Genomic DNA, 22379 nt, shown 5'->3' with positions numbered 1-22379 from the left:
TCAAGCTCTTTCAGGTAAGGACTGCTGAGATTTTTGACTTTGTAGGTTCCACTGCCATCACAGAATTTTAAACTTAGTAAACATTCACCAAGTGCTTGGTCAATTGAACTGAAATGGTTCAAGAAGTCTTCTGGAAATCCAATGAGAGGGTAATAGTGAGAAGTAATCTTTCCATATTCACCCCAGACTGGAAGTAACAGATCCCAGGTGTTTGTTTCTTTTGATTCAGGTAACAGTAGCTCAAGCTCATCAAAATGCCAAAATAAAGTCGTATTATTAATGTCAGTCACCACTCTCTTTAAAAAAAAAATTATCACTTCCCATCTCTATTATCTTCCACATGGCCTGCCAAATTTTCCAAATCCTAGATCAACCATCTTCACACCTCTATGAAACCAAGTCCTATCAGGACTCCACATGGTCCAGGGTACATCAACTTGAGAGCTTTTGAATCAATCCTAGACATCAGCAAAGCAGAAAGGATTGGAAGGGTAATAGAGGGAAGGGGGGGGGGGGGAATCAGTGAATTATAATTATCAAGACCAGGTTCTAACCTAGAATTAAGTCGTCAGTCTATGGACAAACTCCTTTCAGGATTCAGCTTTCACCTCAGTCAACTTGATTTCTAAAGCTATTCAGAGGATCCATTATGACATGGGATAAATCACTTTTAAAACTAAAAAATGAGGTACAATTGAAAAAGTCACAATAGCCAAGACTTATATTGCACTTAATCCATTTGACATTCATAAAAAACCTTGTTACTTTTAGTACTCCCATTTTATGGATGAGAAAAACCGAAGCTCAGGGAGATAAATGGTCTTCCTTCAAACTAACTTCTGGGCAAGGAGATGTGGTTAAAAGGAATTTTGTTACAATCTAAGTACTATTTTATCAGTCACCTAATTAAATTCTAGTACATAGAGAATTACTAGGTAATCACTAAGTCATGGGGGGGGGGGGGGGAATACAGACAAAAAATGAAAGTCTGCCCTCAACAAATGTACATTCCAAAAGCATTACAGGACAACTGAAGGGTAAGCTATGGTAGGGCTCTCAAATACAGAACCTCTTATGCCTGGGACTGAATTCCTAGAGACATTTTATCATAAAGGGAGACAGCCTGAAGTGGCTTCTCACATGGTCCAGTCCTAGCCCTTTATCTCCCCCATCCCAATTCCTCTCTTTCATTGGCCCATGACAGTCCCCACATGCTGCTACAACATGGCTCATAGGGATGAGATCAAATCTGCCTTCACATTGGCCCTGTTTTTCTCCATTTCAAAGACATAGAGCACAAGACAAACTGTCAGCCTTGGGGAGAAGGTCATCATCAAAAAACATTAAAACCCATGCCTTCTACATCGAAAGAGAAAAGGCTCCCTGTTGGGGAACTTTCACTTCCCCATTCCATCTGATTCATTGCCTTCATCTCACACAAAGCACTAATTCCCAATGGAGATATACATTTTCAGATCAAAATTTCTATTATCCTATGCCCCTGAGCCTGTAGCCAGGAATTCCAATCACTCACCCATCCCTTGTGACCATACACATCATCCACTCAGTCATTCTAAAAAGGTAGCATTTCCTTGCCAAGACCAAAGTGAAAGGTAGAACAAGAATCAGTGTGGTGTGCACTTGAAGATTCAAGGCCTGGGTTTGGGTTCTGACTCTGACAATGACTTGCTTTGTAACTTTGGACAAGTCACTTAACCCTTCTTAAGTCTCAGCTGATTCATCTACAAGATGAATTGCATAAGAAATATGGAGAGAACTGTTTGGACTGAAGCAGCATGAAAAAAGCAAAACCAACAGGATAATAAACACAATCACAACATCAATGAAAACATAAAAGGGCAGCTAGCTGCAATAAACAACATTGATTCTAAAAACAACAATCCATGCCATTCTTTCAATAGTAAGGAGGTGAGCCATAATTGCCAAATCTTGCAAAAACTGCCAGCTGATAAGCTTTCCTTAATTCTTTGTTTGAGGGAGGCAAGAATGACAGGAAATTACTGTGTTGCCCAATAATATCAATACAAAAGGTAGGAGAAAATAAAATGAAGGAATTGGACCTAACTAGGGGAAAATGAAAATATATAAAATGAATTATGCAATTTCTAAAGTCAATCTTATTCTCAAGGACGTATGATGCAGAATCTAAATCAATAAGAGACATAACAGGTGTTTTGTTTGGTTGTTTTTTAACTACACAGCAAAGAAAAGTCATTGGTAACATTTCCCTTCATTTTAATTCTAGGTCTCAGCATGAGAATGTGAGATAGAAAACAAGTACCAAATGACTGATAAGGTCCCCCCAAGACCCTAAATGGTGGGAGAGTACAGAAATATAACAAGTGTCCTAAAAGTCTTAGTTTGGTTTATGTTTTAATAGATAAACTAAGAATACAGGGATCCATTGTGTATATCTTTGGCACCTAAAATTATAAGATGGAGCACTGAGATCTGATCTCAGATGCCTGCCTCAGATATTCACTAGCTGTGTAGCCCCGAACAAGTTTTATTTTTTATTTTTTGTTTTTGCAAGGCGATAGGGTAAAGTGACTTGCCAAAGGTCACACAGCTAGGTAACTTGCAAATGTCTGAGGCCACATTTGAACTCAGGTCCTCCTGACTCCTGGGTCGGGGCACAATCCATTGTGCCACCTAGCTGTCTCCCCCCAACCAATTATTTAAACTCTCTGTGCCTCAGTTTTGCATATATAAAATGAAGGTAATGGGTGCCTTCCTCCTAGAGCTGTATGATCTCAAATGAGATCAGATCAGATGAGATATTTAAAATGTTCTGCCAACTTAAAGTGCTGTACAAATGTAAATGGTTGTGAGCCAGCCATTACAACATATGCATCTTTATAGATACACCAGTACCAGACAGTTATGGGTGTGGAGAAAACAAGGGGAAAGGGAGGGAAAGGAGACAGGAAGATCGTTTGTGTAATGGGCTCAACCCTACTGCTTCCTATCATTTTTTCTCTTTCAGCACCTTTATGAGTGGGGTGGAAAGAAGCTCTGGGGGTTGACATGAGACATCAGGATACCTAAGAAAAGGTTTGACATCCCTACTTTACAGATCTCACTTTATAGATCTGGATACTGAAATGCCTTTTCCTATGTCCCCAAAGAGAACTTTCTAAAGGTCCAGGATCATGTTTGACATTTCCGCTTAGGAATCCATAGCACCTATCACAATGCGAGCTTACTAAGAATTAGCACCACAGGAGCAGCTACAGATGGTTATGGCTACAAAGGCCTTTCTTTTATAGTATCTCATTTGTATGCTCATTAAATACTTGTTGATTCACTGATTAATCTTACCGACCTTTCCATTTCCTTTTAGAATTCATTTCTTTCACTTTTTTCCCCTTTTCAGTGAAATTTACACAGCTGAAATAAATGAAAATCAATGCTATTTATGAAGGTGGACCGGCTGTTGAGCTAGGACTCAATTTATAATTACAAGACTCATAAAATGGTCTTTGAATTAACCATCCCCAAAACTTAATACATTAATGCTTGCTAAATCAAGTAATGAATGCATAGACTGGACAACTCAACACATTTTAACAGGTTACAATGTACCAGTTACTGTATAAGGTGAGAAGTGAAGAAAAACAGAAATGAAACGGTCCCTATCCTCAAGGAGCTTACATTCTGGGGAGGGGAGAGACTTCATCCAGCAAGCAGGTTGGTCCCTATTAAATGAATACAAAAATAAATTTAAAAGAAAGGGAAGTACTGAGAATGAGGTGGAGCAGGAAATATCTCATAAACATGAAGGGCTCTGAGATGTGCTTTAAAGAAAGTTAAGGATTCTAAGATGGAGATAACCAAAAAGTCCATTCCAGGGATGAGGCCCTGCCTGAGCAAAAATATGGAGGAAAAGAAATAACTATTATATACACAAGGTAAAATAAAATTGAGAGGAGATGGGGAGTGATAATTTTTTAAAGGAGAAGTTACTTTGATTTTCCTTACTTTAAATGTTTTATCATTTTAGTTTTTTTTAGTTTTTAGTTTAGTTTTATAATCATCACATCTTTAAAAAGATAGTACACAGGGAAAGGAAAGGAAGAATGAACTAGGTCATCTTTCTGGTCATTATTATGCTTGAAGATTTGCTCAATCTTCAGCAGCAACAGGATGTTGAGTTTGAAGGATCTGGGCTCAAATTCCAGGCCTGGGTACCTGAACAAAGTCACTTGGCCTCACTTCTGTTTCCTACTCTGTAAAGTGAAGAAGGGAAGGGATTAGAACCACCACCTCCATTTAAGAGCCCAAAAGTGAAGTCAAGTCTAGAAAGGTCTCATCATAGAGACCTTCAAAACAAGCTACAGAGTTGCAAACTCTATTTGTGAGGTTAATGTTGCAACTTCATAAAGGGGAGGGAGGAAACCCAGAAGGAAGAAAGAAACTTAGTTGTTGGCCTTGAAAACCAGCCACTTTGTGTTTCTGTCTGGCAGAAGAACAGCTAAAATGTTACTAATGAATTTTCAATTAAAGAGAGAGACCCAGAATCAGAGGAATGCTAGTCACTTTGAATCCCAGGAAATTGGACCCCAGATTCATCCAACTCAAAAATCAATATTTCTGGGTTGAGTTCCAAAGGGCAGTTGTTTTTCTGAATCACATTATCAGAAAGTCAGATCTCTCTCTCATCCCCCTTGGCTTTCAGCTGCGCACTTTGGAGAGAGGGCTAAACTTGAGTCACTGGAAAGTGGCTGTTGTTCAATAGCTTCTGACTCTATGTGACCCCCATGGGCAATGCTTTCTTGGCAAAAATACCATAGTGGTTTTGCCATTACCTTCTCTAGTGTGTCCCATTTTACAGACGAGGAACTGAGGCAAATAGGGGTTAAGTGACTTGTCTAGGATCACTCACTGCTAGTATCTGAAGCAAAATTTGAACTCAGATCTTCCTGACTCCAATCCTGGTTCTCTATCTACTTAAACATCTCCCAGAAGGCCTGAGTTCAAATTCCTTCTGAGTCACAAGCCATATGATCAAGTCACTTCACTTCAAGGCCAATTTTTAAGGTAAATTGTTTGGACTACTGAACTTGGAGTTTCCTCCAATCTTTAACTCTAAGCTCCCCAGAGACATATGCCCCACAGGTTTATTTGCTAGAATAGGGAGAGGGTAGAATTAGGATTCTTCCTGTGTCACTGGTCTCTGGGACATTTTCTGATGAAGCCAGAGGACCAGATCTCAAAAAGATGGCTTTAACTGCATAAAATAAATGCACAGGATTACAAACAAAACCAATTTTATTGAAATACAATTATCCATGGTTTGGTTTGGTTTTAAGTTCATGGACCAGGTCAAGAACTCTTGATGCAGAGGAAGAATTACTGGCCTTTGAATAAGGAAACAAGTTTAAGTCATGGCAGTGCTAGCTGGACAACCCACTGAGAATCTCTGTGCCTCATTTTGTCCTTTGCAATCATCTGACTGTCATTCCTCATGTCATAGGAAAAGAGAATGACATAAAATAATGATTTTTGGAGAATATGAATAGACTTGAATGAAATAATGAAGGATAAAATGAACAGAACCAAGAGAACACTGTATACTATTTTATATTATTGTAAGAACAACTTTGAGCAACTAAGCTATTTTGATGATTATAAAATCCAAATTAACTACGAAAGATATATGAAAAAAGATGCTATTGGCAACCAGAGAAAGAACTGATAGATATAAGCATGTATGGAATGACTTTTACATTATATATAATATACATACATATATAATTATATATTCACACACACATACACAAAGACATATTCATGTCTTATGATAGGTTGAGAGAGGGAGGCAAGAAAAAAAGAAAAAATAAATTTATATAACTTGATCATATATATTAAAAGGAATAGCCAACTGTAGTTTTGCAGTTTCATATATAAATCACCTTTGTTTTATTTTATCTTGTTATAGAAATGCTTTTATAATTCCATAAACAAAAAAAAAGGGAAAAAGAAAAAAGAGAAAATAATGTTTGTTACAAAGGAAAGTTTATGACAGATTGTAAGCTATCTCTCCAACCTCTATTATGTTATAGTCCTTCCAAACTTCCCTCACTCATCTCCCCCCACCCAATCTCTTTGAGGGTAGGGCCATTCCCCTGTTCCACAAGGTCTTTCCTGAACAAGGGGCTAACATGCACCAGAGGCAAGCTCTGAGGTATATGGCATTTATGATGCCCCTGCACCTGAGAAATATATTAAAGGAAGATCTAATTTTAGGCATCCCCAGCCTGAAAGCATCCTTTTCACTTAATTATATACTCCCAAATCTGAGCCTGGTCTGGGTTCCAAGGTGCAGGTGCAATGCCCCACCTCTCTCTGAGGAATATTAGTAGGTCTTTTAAATTGTTCTGTATTTATACAATGAAGCATTTTTAAAATATTAGCTCATTCTCCTTATCATCATACCTAATGAATGAGTAGAGGAAAAAATGAACCAAAAGTAAGGCAAGAAAAACTGACTAGACAAACAAGGGTGAGGATAGGGGAGGGTGGGACATGATCCAACTTTGCACCTTCCAGTTGCTTTATTCCCCATCCTCACCTTAGTAATCAAGTCACAGCCCTCCCATCCCTGAGACAAGAGACCAATGCTCTGGAGAATAAAATGTAAACCTCCTAACTTGGCATTCTAGGCCCTCTACAAGGTCTTTCCACCTTACTTAATACTACTCCTTGATTCACCAAACTCTCATGATCCTTCCTTTTTTGGCAAGAGCTAGGTGGATCAATGGATAGAGCATTGGGTCTACAGTCTAGAAGACCTGAATTCAAATTCCACCTCAGATACTATCTGAGTGACCAGGGCCAGTTTCATCCCTGTCAAATAAGGAGGTAAGAAATGGTAGCATAAATTAAGTCCCAAGGTTGTTCTGTGGATCAAATGAGATATTTGCAAAATGGTAAGTACAGTGCCTGACCAGTATATAGAATAGGCTTAATAAATACTTGTTCTGTCCCTTCTCTTTCTCAAGTTCTAGCTCAGATATCAGCACCTACTCTGAAACATTCTCTCAACCCTAGATAGAAGAAATCCACCATTAGTCACTTTTCATATTAGGGAACTGTCAACAATCTTGAAAATACTGGAATCAGTGCAGCAAGGTGGCATAGTAGATAGAGCACCAGCCCTGGAGTCAGGAAGACCTGAGTTCAAATTCAAACTCAGATACTTAATAATTACCTAGCTGTGTGGCCATGGGCAAGTCACTTAACCTCACTGCCTTACAAACACCAAAGAAAAAAAATGGAATTAAGAGAATACTGGATCGCAAAATGGGAGCAGGGAACCATAAGCTAATTTGGCTGGAGTCATGTGTCTCTTTCTAAGGGAGCAATAAGCAAAAATGTCAGTTTGTGGAAGGCTAGCAAAGACTATTCTATTCAACTCTATCTACTCAGCAGTGGAGGGACATAGAAGGCTTCCCAGGAGGGAGGGAAGGGAAGTTACTTATGCAAAGTCATTAAAAAGGTGTGTGTGTGTGTGTGTGTTTGAGAGAGGGAGGGAGGGGGAGAGAGAGAGAGAGAGAGAGAGAGAGAGAGAGAGAGAGAGAGAAAGTATAAAATGAACTGGAGACCAGCTAGGAGTCTTATGAATAGAGTCTTAAGCATGAAGTGACAAGAGGCTAGTTTGGGGGAGAGGGTGAGGCAAAGCAGTTTGGAAAAGTTAAAGGAAGAATATCCAGGTCATTAAGAATTACTAAATTTCAAAGCTGGAAGGGAGTTCTCAATAATTACCAACAAATATTTTGATTTGTTATTGTTTATTTATTATAAAGTCACTTAACCAGCAAATATGAATTGTTCATTTGTTATATCAATTCAGAAATATTTGTTAACCTTATTTATTATTCATCAATTGAGAAATATTTATGATTTATTAATCTTGTTTATTATATAGTCAATTAACTAATATTTATTAAGGACCTACTATCTTCCAGGTCCTGTGCTAGATGCTAGGAAGAAAAAGATAAAAAAGAAAATTTCTGCCTTCAAGGAGCTTATAATCTAATCAAATCATCCTACCTAAAAAAAAGGATTCCCATCTACAATATACCTGCCAACTGGCCACCCAGAGCAAGATGTGAATGGAGCCAAGGGAAGTCACTGTCTTCAGGGTAAATGCATTCTACCTTGGGACAGTTCTTGTTATTGGAAATGTTTTTCTTCTCTCAAGTCTATTCCACCTAATGCTCCTAGTTCCACCCTCTGGGGGCCAAACTGGATGTGTTTAATCTCTCTTATTCCTAATGGTCTATGAAATATTTAAAAAGAGCTAAAAGGTATTCCCTAGAAGTATCTCTTTGAAAAGCTAAGTACTTCCAGTTCCTTCGAGTCAAAAACGAGATTTGGGGAGGGTGGAAAAGGAAAGAGGAAAAATCAAGAATAAATCTAAGTTTGGAGTCTAGGATAGTGCCACTGACAAAAACTGGCAAATCTGCCATCAGAGAGGAGGGGTGACAAGGATAACAAACTTCTTTCTATAAGTCCATTTCCTGGTCTGAACATGACTAAAGCATGCTTCTAGAAACAGTCTGCAGACTTCCCTGGGATGCCTGGCATCTAACAAGCTTGTCTGCCAAAGGATTACCCCACAGTTTGGGGTTGGCTTTTTTTTTTTAAAGCCATCCTTCTTTGGCAGAAGCTTCTCCAAGCCCAGGAATTGAGCTGTCAGGCCCATCTCCAACACATGCTTCAAGTTTCAGGGAGCAGTGCTGAGACTCTATTTCTTCTAATCTAAGTCTCAACATAGAATGACATCAGATAATAACAAAGTCAAGTATGAGTCCAGGCACTGTAACAACAGTGTGGTGTGGCATAAAAGGTCCCGGATTTTTAAAGGCAGGAGGCCTGGCCCAAAGCACTGGCTGGCTGTGTGACCTTGGATCAGTCACAACCTCTTCAAGACTTTGTTTTTACCTGTCAACAATGGGAATGAAAAATTGAACAAAGAACTAGTCATAACTTACAAATCTAAGTTAAATGTATTCTACCTCAAAGGGGTGCTTATAAAAAAACTGAAACCTCAGAAGCCCACAGAAGTATGAGTTATAATTAAGACTACACAAATGCAGTTAGACTTCAGGCACAATTCACTTAAGAATTATATTCTTATGATGAAATATAATTATAGATTTCCAAATACTTGGAATACTTTGGGCCAGGCTACACTGGCAATTTTAGTGTTAAAAAAAATTCCATTTTTACTTCAGAAATGGATTTGGGCAGAACATACAATGCAGGAAGGAACCTTAGAAACCATGTAAGCATCCCTTCTGCTCACTCCAGGGGTGTTCCTAGATTTTAGAGTACCTGGGTTACTCCAGATGGGATTCTCCCAATGCCAAGGTCCAGGCTATTTCAGTTCTAGTAACACCTCTGCTTGCTTTGAAATAGCTTTCCTCAACATCAGACAAAAATAGGCAAAACCCCAGGACACTGCAGAGATGATATCTGGGGAACATATCCATAGAATGAGTGTTGATGATCTTGTTACAATAAATTCTGGGCAATGAATGAGCAATTCCACAGAATTTCCCTATACCCTTGACAGACGAATCTGGGGACCCACTCATTGTAGTCTAGTTGGCAATATAGGAGGGGGGGATGCAAACTCTCATTGAAAGAAAGTTTCATTTCTGTGCCACTCAAAGGTCAAATGCTCTGCCCCATATAACTGACACATACAAAGTACCTCACTTTAGCATAGTTGAGATATAATTATATTAAAAAAAATCTATAACTTGATTTTTTAAAAAATCTTATCTGAACTTCACAAGCACCCAATGAAATGAGCATTTCCATATGCAAAACAGAAAGGATAGAGGTTTGTATATGCCCCTACACATTGGCACCATGTGCCAAGTCACAAGGATTCAACATGTGAGCTGTGACTCTTGGGACAAGATACTCCCACAAGTAGAAAACAGAAGAAGCAACATGAACATGAGATCTCTCCCAACTAATCTAACCCAATAAACATTTATTAAATACCTACTATATGAGTGCTAGAGCCTGGGGGAGATGCTGAGGATCATAACTTTGGAACTGGAAGGGGACCTCAGAGGATCTCATCCAACTTCCTTTTTTTACAGATAAGGAAACTGAGGTCAAAGAAGGTTAAGTAATTAACCCAAAGTGAATTGTTAAGAGGCAGGACTTGAAGTCAAGACCTACAATTCTAGAGCTATCACCCTTTTTGCTCTATCCCAGAACAGTTCCTACCTTCAAAGAGTTTACTTTCTACTTGGTGGGCACGCACTAAATTGAGGAAAAGGAGAAAAAGCCCCTGGAAGGAGATGCCTCAGAAACTGAGTTTTGAAGGAGGTCAGAGAGTCTAAGGGGAAGAGATGTGGAGGGAGGGGCACCTGGGTGATGGATTGAATGCCAAGCTCAAAGAACAAACAACAAAGAGGTCAGTCTGAATTGAAAGCAAAGAACAAGAAGCAGCACATTGTGACTGAACATTGGGCAGACAAGTGAGCACCAGATCATGGAAGGTGGGAAAAAACCAAACCCATCGAATTCCTGACCCTTCTTCCCAGCTGCTAGGAGTCTGGGCATCTGTTGTGTTGTTCCTCTAGGTCAGGGATGGGAAATCTCCAGTACAAAGTCTATTATCAGTCTGGCATTGCAAAGGAAACCACAGGTCAGGGCTCCAAATTCAATAAATCTAGTAACTTTTTAGGGGTGAATTAAATATTTGTCCAAATATAGCCTTCAAAAGATGTCATTAATATCCAAATGGCCCCTGACAGAAAAAAAAAAGGTGCCACATCCCTGCTCTAGGTTGGACAGACTCAGAATAAGAATTCTATGAATAAAGTCAATTTAAAGGGGCAGCTAGGTGGCACAGTGGATAAAATACCAGTGGTGAAGTCAGGAGGACCTGAGTTCAAATTTGACCTCAGACACTTAATTACCTGTGTGAACTTGGGGAAGTCACTTAACCTCATTGCCCTGCAAAAATACAGAAAGAAAGAAAGAAAGAAAGAAAGAAAGAAAGAAAGAAAGAAAGAAAGAAAGAAAGAAAGAAAGAAAGAAAGGAAGGAAGGAAGGAAGGAAGGAAGGAAGGAAGGAAGGAAGGAAGGAAGGAAGGAAGGAAGGAAGGAAGGAAGGAAGAAAAAGAAAGAAAGTCAATTTAAGAAAGAACTTAATGGAAAGAGAGTCAGCCTCAAGGACAATGAACTGAATTCAAAACCCATCTGATATATAACCTAGGTAAATCAAGTATCCTCTCAAGGATACTCAAGGTCCTAGGAAACACTTGATCTATAAATTACAGATAAGTTATTCATCTATATCAAAAAAAAAGTTTCTAAGCCATTGATTTAACAAAATGGCATTATAACAGCTATCAATCAACAAATATTTAGTAAAGGTCTACTATTTGCCAAGACCGATGCTGGGATACAATTAGTTTATTATAAAGATGTTTTGACATTTCATTCATCAACCTCATGTCTTCTGATAGGAAACACTAATAAGATACATATTAGAAAAAAAAAAGAGCAATAACCTGAGCAAGACAAAGAAGCTTTTGTTCAAGAGCACCAAAATTTAGAAGGTGCAAAAAATATATTGACTCCTTCAGCAAAGTAGAAGCCGCAACCATAACTAGTTACTCCTTCCACTCAATCAACTTTTTGGTTATTTCCTACATTCATTAAAAAAATTATGAAGTTAGTATGAGAAAGTTATTTCCAACTTTCTCACCTGAAGCTACATCAAATATCCAAATCCTCTCAATATTCCCACATTTCCTCAAAAGGATGTGCCCTAATACTTGTCCATTTATCCATTAGAGAGAGACAGGAGCCCAGCATGTCACCAATTGGCACAGTCTGTTAATATCTAAAGGAATCATGTAGCAATCAGAGAACTCAACAAGTATTAACTAAGCACCTAAAATAATTCAGCCACCAGCAGGTTTCACCTGAAGTCATCCATTAGCTAAGTGGCACAAGCCCTCCCATGCTTCCAAACCTAAAATGAGATCAAAGATTAGCCAATCTCACCACAAAAAAAAAAAAGCTACAGTTAATTATAACTTTTAAAAAATCTGTACAGTACAGACTGTGCTAATTCTTGTGAGGAATACAAAAGAAATATGAGATATAGTGATTCCTGACTAAGATACCTAGAATCAACTTGGATAGTCAAATGATAAGGTAAGTGGCAAAAGGAGAAGGCAAAAATAACTGAAATTTATAGAACTCTTCAAAGTTTGCAAAATTATACTATCTTCTTTAGTCTTCCCAGCAACTCTGTGAGGTCAATATTGCATGTATTATTTTCCTATTTTGGAGATGAGGAAAATTATATTCATAAATTAAGGGATAGGCCCAGGGTCACATAGCTAATAAAAATCCTAAAGCAAGATTTGAACTCAGATCTCCTAGATTTCAGGTCTCCATTGCATAAAGATCAAAACAATCAACTAAAAGACACCAACACCTGTTGGAGCAGTAATTCTTAACCTAGAATCCATGGATAGGTGTCAGAGGGCTTATGAACCTCAAAGGGAAAATATGACATCCTTACTTTCACTGATCTCTAACTGAAATTTAGTGTTTCCTTTTATTATGAATGGAGGCAACAACATTTCCTTCTACAAAGGGATCCATAGGCTTCAGGGGTTCATGACACAGAGAAAGGTTAAAAGTCCTTGTGTGAATGGAGGATGGAAAGAGAAATTCCCTATTTAGGTGTTTTGTTTTGGTTTTTTAGCAAGACAAATGAAGTTAAGTGGCTTGCCCAAGGCCACACAGCTAGGTAATTATTAAGTGTCTGAGGCCGAATTTGAACTCAGGTACTCCTGACTCCAGGGCCAATGCTCTATCCACTGTGTCACCTAGCCGCCCCTAAATTCCCTGTTTAAATGACACTGTATCAATTGGGGATCCATTCATCTACCCACTGATCGAAGCATTATGAATCTAGACACAGACTTTAAGATCATAGATTTAGAGCTAGAAGGATATTAGAAGCCATCAAATTCACAATCCTTATTTTACAGATGTGGAAACTGAGGCACAGAGAGAGGTTAAAGTGACTTGCCCAAAACTACATAGCTAATAGGTGAAAGAGGCAGGATTTAAACCCAGGTCTTTCTACCCCTAACCCATATGCTGATTTACACCAAGAACTCATACAGTTGTGTAATTGCTTTAAAACAGAAAGTTAAAGCAACAAACAGCTGAGCTAAAGAGGCAAGAATAAGTTGTATCCTGGCTGAGACTTGTTGGGTGACCTCCAATGAGTCACTGAGACTCCTGGTGCCTTGTCTTTGCTCTCCTGGGAAGACTCAACACGTTTCTACAAAGTGCTGTAAGGCTAGAGAGATAAGCAAATGGTTCAAGAGCAGGTGTAAGCCTTGTGGGAGATTGATCCCTGCTAAGAGATGCCCACAGGCATTCAGCCACATCATCAAGCATCACCTGAGTCATCATTAGGTAAGTGGCACAGAGATTCCCAAGCACTGATGCCTGGAACAAACTAAAAGATGGGCAGATCTGGTCACAAAGAAGGCTGAGATTAATTATAACTTTAAAAAAATATTACAGTCAGCAAGGATAGACAAGAGGGTCACATTCTTCCCACCCTCTTTTCCCTTGGGTATACTCTGCTCAGAGGCTTCTGAAAAAAGACATACTCCAGATGGAGGATAAAAATAAAGTCAGTCAACAGAAGTAAAGCAAGTAAGCACAAAGCCTAAATTACATAATGAAGTCCATTTTAGCTCACTCATAAGTCTTCTCAAATACTCAGTTCCCCTCAACAATAAATATGGCAGCCATTCCAATGTTTCAATTTTGTTTTGGACCATCATGAAACAAGGGAGGAGAAATTAGAGAGAACATATTTTCACCAGGGGCTTAGAGTATTTCTTAGATGGTACAACTTCTCAGTAACCTTTCCCAGTTAAATATTCACTCTTCACCTTGGACTCTATATTCCTATTTGCAACTATTTATCTATGTTAGCATCCTTAGGATGTAAAGCAACTATAAATTCATCCATTAGCGATTCTGGGTAGAATGTCTTAAGACCTTTATTCAATCATTCAGCAAGCATTTATTAAGCACCTACTCTATGTAAAACATTGGTTTAGACAGAAAGGGATTGAAAAGGATCAGGACAAGCAACTATGTCTTTAAGAAAATACTAAAAGCCTTTCTTTAATTCCACCTGCATGTCTTGGAAAACTGTCCTTTCCCCTGTAAGTGCCTGCCCCTCCCCATTAAACCCTCTCTTTCAATGAAGGAAAAGTGATCAATCGAACCATTCTATGTGACACTAAACAACATTCTGCCTGCCACATCTTGTGAGAGGAGGGAAATGGCCAAGATTGGTCATTCTTATTCATTTGAGTTCAAATGCCTTTTAGTGTTTTTGATTTTTTTTACATATTGGTATCACTGGGTATAGGCCATACTTTGAAAAAGTTTACTGCAAACACAATTATAAAACAGCAGGATATGAAGTTACTGCTAGAGAGACAAAAAATAAAGTACAATGGGAGAGGAAGTAGGGTAGAGGAGAAAGAACACTTCCAGGGGGAAGGAGAGAGATCAAGGGAAGGTTTCCTGAAATAGGCCTTAGTTTCCCCCCCAGTACAGTGAGTCACATCTTAGTCAACAGGCTAGGTCAAAATAAAGACTTTTAAGAGGGGCCAAATGAAATTTTGAAGGTGAAAGGAAAAGATGGATTATTATGCATAGAAATACCTGATAATCCAGGACATATAGAAGCACTTAACAATGCTTCTTGACTTGATTTATATAATACACTAAAATACAGGAGGCTAGAACAAGTTACCAACAGAGATATCACCTGCCAGATTACTTTTATGCCTATACAAGCAATAGGATTGTCTCTGCAGCTTATTCTCACCAACTGCCAAAGCATGGTGGATGTGAAGATCAGTCTGACAAATTGCACAGCAACCTATTATTGGACAGGCCCACTGCTGGCCCTTTGGTCAGCCAGAAGTGATTGAAGATGACTACAGAGTGGAAAAAATTGATGCCATATGCCACCTGGATGCAGAACTTTATTGAACTACTACTGGAAACAAAGTCTTTGGAACCCTTAGGGGAGCTGTGGATGGTGTGTTCGTTCTCTCTCTCTCTCTCTCTCTCTCTCTCTCTCTCTCTCTCTCCCCAGAACTTGCTGGTTATGACTCAAATAGCAAAGAATTAAGTGTTGAAATTTCTTCTAAACATACCATGAACCCAGATGGTGTAGATTATATGGATTATTTAACAGAAGAGGATGAAGATGTCTTATTTTTTTTGAATTCTCCAAATATGGTGACTCCCTCATTTTATCTCTGCTACAAGGTAGGCTGCGGCTGGTGGATCCCTTAAGCTTGGGAGTTCTGAGGTGCAACAGGTGAAGCTGATCAGGGGTCTGTGACACCCTCAGAACAGGGTGGCAACACATTGCCTAAGGAAAGGTGAACAAATCCAAGGCAGAAATGGAATAGGACAAAGATCTTATGCTAATGATCTGTGGGAGTGGGATACTATACTTCCAGATAGAACAAGATAAAGAGACTTGGTCTTTAATAATAATAAATTCTCAAACTAAAAAGAACAATTAACCTTGATAAATGGAGATTTATGAGAAAAGTCATATTAGTGATGAAAAGAAACCCAAGAGGAAAGTTAAAAAAAGAAAGATGGAAACATTCCAAAATGTCTCTTATCCAGGAAAAAAAAAGTGAGTTATGCAGAAATTTCCTCAGACTCTAGACCTGGACTAAGGCATGACAATCTGTCATTTTCTACAAATATTTTCAAATCAAGATAATGAACTTATTGAGAAAGAAGAAAGGAGAGAGGGAAACTGGGTCTTGAGGACTGGACAGATTTTCAAAAAAAAATTAGGAGCAGAAATGGAGGACTACAAAGTCTCCATTTTCTTTCTCTAAAAAATTCTGAGCTATTGCCTCTATTTTAGGCCCATTGGTTGAATCCCTCCATGGAGTAATATTTTGCTCCTTATATTTGCTCCTCATACCACTTTGCAATTTTCTCATACATTACTAGTGCATGTGCATAGCTATATCTCTTATTCGACTGTAACTTCTAGAGGACAGGCATTGCATCGCATTCCTAGCTCTGTATATCCTTACTCCTTGCTGTACAGGTCTTTTGGTAGAATGTACTTTGGACTCAAAGTCAAAAGTTCAATTCGAGTTTCAGCTCTTCCATTTACCAGGAGTTTTGTTTTTAACTTACCTCCTCAGAACTCGTTTCTTCTTAATATAAAATGAGATTATTATGATTTGCATTTGTTACTTTATTCATTTGTTGTGGAGAAAATATTTTACAAATGGCAGAATATAAGTAAATATGAGCCCATATTATGAGCCCAGATTGTAAAGAACTCCTTCCAAGAAAGGTCTTTCATCCACTATAGCCTGGGGAAGAACAAGGGAAGGAAATAAGCATTTCTGAGTGCCTACTACTGGCCCTGAGCACTTTACAAATATTATCTCATTTGATTCTCACAATTATCTTATAAGTAGGTGATATTATCATTCAATTTTTTACTGTGGAGGGAACTGAAGTTTATAATTTCCTTACCTGAGATCATCCAGCTAGTGACAGAAGCTGAATTTGAACTCAGGTCTTCCTGACCCATGTCTCTAGTCACTATATCACCTAGCTGCCTTTGTAGACCTGACAACCTAAGATGTTTAGAGACCATGTCCATGCAGCACAAGCTTAAACCATATATTCAGTTAGAAAACTGCTGAACATTAGCCTAGCGGCAAATGTAGTATATAACAGCCAAGAACTGGCTCATCTCATAGAACCATGAGAAAGTGGATGGTTTTGGCCACAGAGACCCATAAAATAGACCAAAATAGAAAAAAAAAAAACCTCAGGCTGGTGTCAACCAGCCCCTCCTAGTCCAGAAAGTGATGTCAGGCAACAAGGAGGAGCTAAGGCTCCCAAGCTCTTTAGTGACTTTTACAGTATTGCCTCTTTACCTAAAGTGATGATGCACTCCTAGAAGAAACAGATGATGATGATGTTTGTCCTTCATTCCCAAAGATCATGTCATCAGGGAGGTAATGCCGCAAGCACCTGAATTGGATTTGAAGGTCTATGCTAAGACACCGGCCTCACTTTCTCTTTCAGACCCATCTGGGTCCAGTGATCAGATATGAATCAGAATACAAGGCATTCAGAGTTAAGTCACTTGCCCAGAGTCAGAGGCGGGATTTGAACTCAGGTAGCTCCTGACTCTAGGACCTATATGCTGTCTACTGAACCACCTAGTTGCTCTGGAAAAAATTAACTATGTCATAGACTGACCTGAAACTGAAACCAAAGACATTAAAGAAGGAAGATTCCAGATCCAGGTGAATGAAGGCATTGGTTTCTTAATATCCCCCAAAGCAAAAACATTGTCTCCTACAGACATAACTTGCAATTGCATCTTACATTTTCTCTTGAATGGTATAATCAGAGCTTTAGAATCTTACATTTGAAATCCAAGAGCTTGGACTCAAATCCTGCCAATCTCTGGCTGTGAATTCTGGGGCAAGTCATTTAACTTTTTCTCAGTTGCATGTTGGTTAAACTCCCTTAGTCAATCAATAAACCAACAAATATTTATTTAAGTGTTTACCATTTTCCTGGCATTGTACTAACTACTGATACAAAGTCCAAAGCAAAACAGTGCCCTGACTTCTAAAAGGTTCTTGAGCTAATTCACACCCACAAGCTCCATTTCAGTCTTATGATCATATTCATCAAGCATCTTTATGTAAAAGACAAAGGTGGATGAAAAATATATATTTATTCAGTTTCTAAGATGCCACTGGCCTGACAAGTAGTATTGGTGATGGCAGCATATAGTTGTTCAGTTTGGTCAGTCATGTCTGACTCTTCATGCCCCCATTTCAGGTCTTCTTGGCAAAGATTCTGGAGTGACCTGCCATTTCCTTCTCCAGCTCATTTTATAAATGAGTAAACTAAGGCAAACAGGGTTAAGTGACTTGCCCAGTGTCACACTACTAGTTAAGTGTCCGAGTACAGGTTTCAATTCAGGTCTTCCTGACTCCAGACCCAACACATCCCTAGCTGTACCTTGCTAACAAAGTATAATAAGTAGGTTCTTAATAAATAAATGTTTATTTTCTACCTTCCTTTAAGCTCTTCTCCTAGGATACAAGTTCACCAAAAAAGGTCATCTATCAAGACTAGAATAAGAGCGATGGATTAGACAGAGCACTGGATTTGGGGACAAAATGCTTTCAAATTCAGAAAACTTCTGAGTCCTTTCATTTATTTGCTCTATTATCCTGGTAACACCCCATTTCTCTTCCCAGCCAGCAGTCCAAGTCAGACCTTTTCCTCTCTAAGACATCAAAAAAAATAAACAAAGGCCACCAGCCCATCAGATACATTTGGTGTCATGAAACTATGGAAGAATATAGACTAGAGTGGCACACCATGAGAAATTGTTCATGGGAAGGGATGAGTCACAGTGGGAAAGATCCTAACACTAATGAAAGCAGAGATCCATACTACACAATTTTCTTCCTTTCTTCTTCTTCTTTTTTTTTTTTTTTTGGCTAGGCAATGGAGTTAAGTGACTTGCTTAAAATCACACAGCTAGTAAGTATGAAGTATATTCTGAGGTCAGATTTGACCTCAAGTGTCCACTGTGCCACATAGTCATTCCACTAAACATTATTATTCCCCGAAAACCCATCATTCCAACTCTTAGACACATGCCTTTGTACTGTCCATTTCCCAGGCCAGGAATGAGCTGCCTCCCCTGCTTCTTCCTCTCCAACTCTTATATCCCTACAAACTTCATTCAAGGTTCTGTTCAGTTGCCCCTTCCATGAGAAGTCTTTTGTAATTCCCTTCATTATTAGTATTCTATAGCTTCCCAAATATCATGTATGTTCACTTCTGTGACTGTCTGAGAGGTCAATATGGTCTGGTAGATAAAAAGACAGCCTGGGAGGAAGGAAGGCCTAGCTCTACCCCCGACCTTTTACACAAACAGGAGATAGCACTGGGGGGCCCCAGGCAATGGTCTAAAAGACTGGAAGTTTTAAAGGGGCTGATTCATACCAGTGAAGGAAGTTTTCAAATTAGGACTCCCTTCACCAATAAAACAAGAACAAGAAACATTGCATCTATTTATATTTTGTATTTCCCTTTCTGGAAGCTTCTTTAAGGCATGAACTGTTGGTCCTTTGTAAGTAGGAAAACAGGGGTGGGAAATGATTTCTCTGGTCCTCAAAATTCCCAAAAGAGGAAGATCCCTCTCCCACCCACCCCCTCCCCATACACACATCAAGGAAAGTCACTGGTACCTTCTCTTAACCAGTAGTTTTTAGAAGTTACTTGGGACATATAATGACTTGCCCAGGCCATATAATCAGAAGGGGTTAAAGTAGGGCCTAAGTTTGTCTTGGCTCTAAGGCTATTATACCGTAATATCTCTTTATAGAAACGTCTATCACATAGTAGGTGATTAATAAATGCATTTTGGAATGTGCTAGAAAAACCATAAATTCATCGATAATTCTGTCCAATTCCTAAATACAGATTGCAAGAGAAATGGCCAGCTGAGATAAATCCTGTATATATTTAGTGATCATTGTAAATGGAAAAGCTTTTTATAAAACACACACACACACACACAACACCCACCAAATCCCAGACATCAAATTCAAAAGTAACCCACCCAGTCTGTCTGTCTGAGAACTAAATAAGTTGGTAGACTTCCTTTAACTTGCTCCTTTTCACTTCTGTCTGTCAGGGCTGGGTGGAGAACACCCACATTTCCTGCTCTTGGTTAAGAAATCCTTGCCAGGTACAGCAAGACATTCCTTCAGTTTATAAAGAAAGACAGGGTTATATAGTAGAAAAAACACAAAAGCAGAAGATGGAGAGTCTGATTTTAATCCATTTCTCCCCCATTACTCTCCATGTGTCCTTATACAAATCATTTTTTTCCTCTAGGTCTCAGTTTCTTCATTTGTAAAATGGACTAGGCAACCTCTGATTGTCTTTTCCAACTCTGAAACCATGACCCACTCTAATGTATCCCAGGTTAGGGCTGATGGAACTGCATGGTGTTCCAGCATCCAATAGGTAGCAACTGCAACAAAGAAACTCATCCACATTTTTGACCTGCTACTACCTACAGCTGACCCAGAAGCTGATGATGTCATCTTAGCAGCTTCCCCCATCTGCCCCCAAATGCAATTCTGCAAAGTTCAAGACCTGTAAACTCTCTAATGTGGCCACTTTCAACAAGAGGTCCAACTTGCAGGCTGGGGTTTATAGTCCTGCAACTCAGAAATCAGTGAGCTTCCTATAGGTTACTTTGACTTCAGCTCTTCATACACAACAGGGTGGACTTGAGAATTCAACTCTGAATAGCTCAAATTGCTCCACTGCCACTCACTAGCTGTGCCCACCATCCCATCCTTAAGGAAGCATGATGGGACATTTCACCCCTATTGTCCTGCCTGGGCCTGGAGTTGAACCAAGGGAGTCAATGAAGGATGAATTTACATCCTCATGTTTTCATGTAACTCCAAAAAACAGTTCTTTCATCCACTAGTGTAATCGTCCATAGGACATTAAATATGAAAGAATAACAACCAAAAAGTGACTTTTCCCAGGACCATTTCCATCTGAACCTCATCCTGTACTGCTGTTATTGGTATTACTGTTGTCACATTGGGCCCACAGGCCAAATTTGCAGAGATTTAAACAGTGCTGTATCACCAACAGCAGATTTCAGTAGAAAGCAATCTTTTTTTTTGTTTAAATGTCGATCTGACTGGTGAAATTCACATCAATCATTCAATCAATGAACATTTATAAAGCATCTACTATCCTACTATGGGTTAGATAGGTTTACATACACACACAGAGCAGTACCTTCCCTCAAGAGGCCTATAATCTAGGGGCAGCTAGGTGGCACAGTGGATAAAGCACCAGCCCTGGAATCAGGGGGACCTGAGTTCAAATCCAGCTTTAGGCACTTAATAATGGTAAGATGTTGAGCAAGTCATTTAACCCCATTTCCTTGCAAAAAAAAAAAACAAAAGAGAAGCTTACAATCTAAAGAGGGAAAGCAATAAATAAAAAAAAGAAACTGAACTAGGGCAAATGGCTTCTTATGAAAATCCCCAAGCACATCAATCATCATGAGAGTGGGTAACTCGGTAAGAGTTGCTCAGTTCTAAAATTTCAAGACCTCACAGACAAACCTCATTTGAAGGTTAGAATTTTGATGTCTTCAGTCTCCCCCTTCTAAAATATTTGATGAATGCTCCAAACATAGAAAAAAACTGGATTGTGTTAAATGATATCCTTTTCATCAAGTACAAAAAAAAAAGCCTTGAGACTTATTTAACATGATAGCAGTTACTCTAAAGGCATGTAGCTTCTTAGGAGTCCCACCAATGCCTTCCCATTTCTTAATTCATTTTAGGAAGGAGGTTTACAAGTCACTCACATATTTTATTTAAAATGATTACATTTTGTCCTGAAACAAATAACACAAAGTGCCTTTTAGAGGCACAGCTAGTACCTATAGTAAAGGTGATGGTGAAAAGCATAGAATTCCTTTTCAGGAATAACATATGTTCTATTTGGACCACCTTGCACTATAAAAATAGCTTTGATAGCATGAAAAAGGTCTAGAGGCTCTCAAAGTCTAAGAACTATGGGAATACATGCCTTTGTATTTAGAGGATCTGGCTTTAAATCTCAGCTCTACAATTTACAGTGAAATTCTGGGTGAGGACCATAGCTTCCCTGGGACTTAGTTTCCCCTTGTATAAAAAGGAGGTTATTGGACTAGATTTCTAAGGTGCCTTTTGGTTTTACATCTATATATCTATGAACCTCTGGGATCCCTTCTAGTTCTAACCCTATGATCTTTAGACTTAAACAGACCTTTTATCATACATCAGAATTCACCTGAATTTAACATATATCACCTCTATGTGGACTGGCATTTCTATTCTGAAAGTCTAATAGATCAAACTATCCCCATCTTCAGTAAATCAAAAAGCATTTATTATGGATAGCTAGGTGGCATGAATAGAGCATTGGCCTTGGATTCAGGAGGACCAAGAAGCATTATTTATTTATACTATGTGCTAATCATTCTACTAAGTATTGAAGATACAAAAAAGGGCATAAGTTAGACCCCACTCTCAGGGAGATCAGTCTAATGAGAATAGATGCAAAAAGTTATGCAAAAATAAGATGTATATATATATATATACATCTTATTTATGCATATATATATATATATATATA

General features: G+C 38.7%; 1 protein-coding gene across 18 annotated transcripts in view; it reads right to left on the bottom strand.

The window, feature by feature from the left end:
- MAGI1 (membrane associated guanylate kinase, WW and PDZ domain containing 1) overlaps nucleotides 1-22379 on the bottom strand; it is a 682760-nt gene that overhangs the window by 620621 nt on the left and 39760 nt on the right. Inside the window, exon 1 of one of the 18 annotated variants that reach the window (XM_074198803.1) lies at nucleotides 1-22379. This exon is cut by the window's left edge and continues 6127 nt beyond it. The exons of the other annotated variants lie outside the window; for them this stretch is intronic. The gene's annotated coding sequence lies outside the window, so the exon portion shown is untranslated. 18 annotated transcript variants of the gene reach the window in all.

Source organism: Macrotis lagotis, chromosome 8, assembly GCF_037893015.1.
Source record: "Macrotis lagotis isolate mMagLag1 chromosome 8, bilby.v1.9.chrom.fasta, whole genome shotgun sequence".
NCBI lineage: Eukaryota > Metazoa > Chordata > Mammalia > Peramelemorphia > Peramelidae > Macrotis > Macrotis lagotis.
The sequence above is the reverse complement of the archived record's forward strand: the minus strand, read 5'-3'. Positions and strand labels throughout refer to the sequence as shown.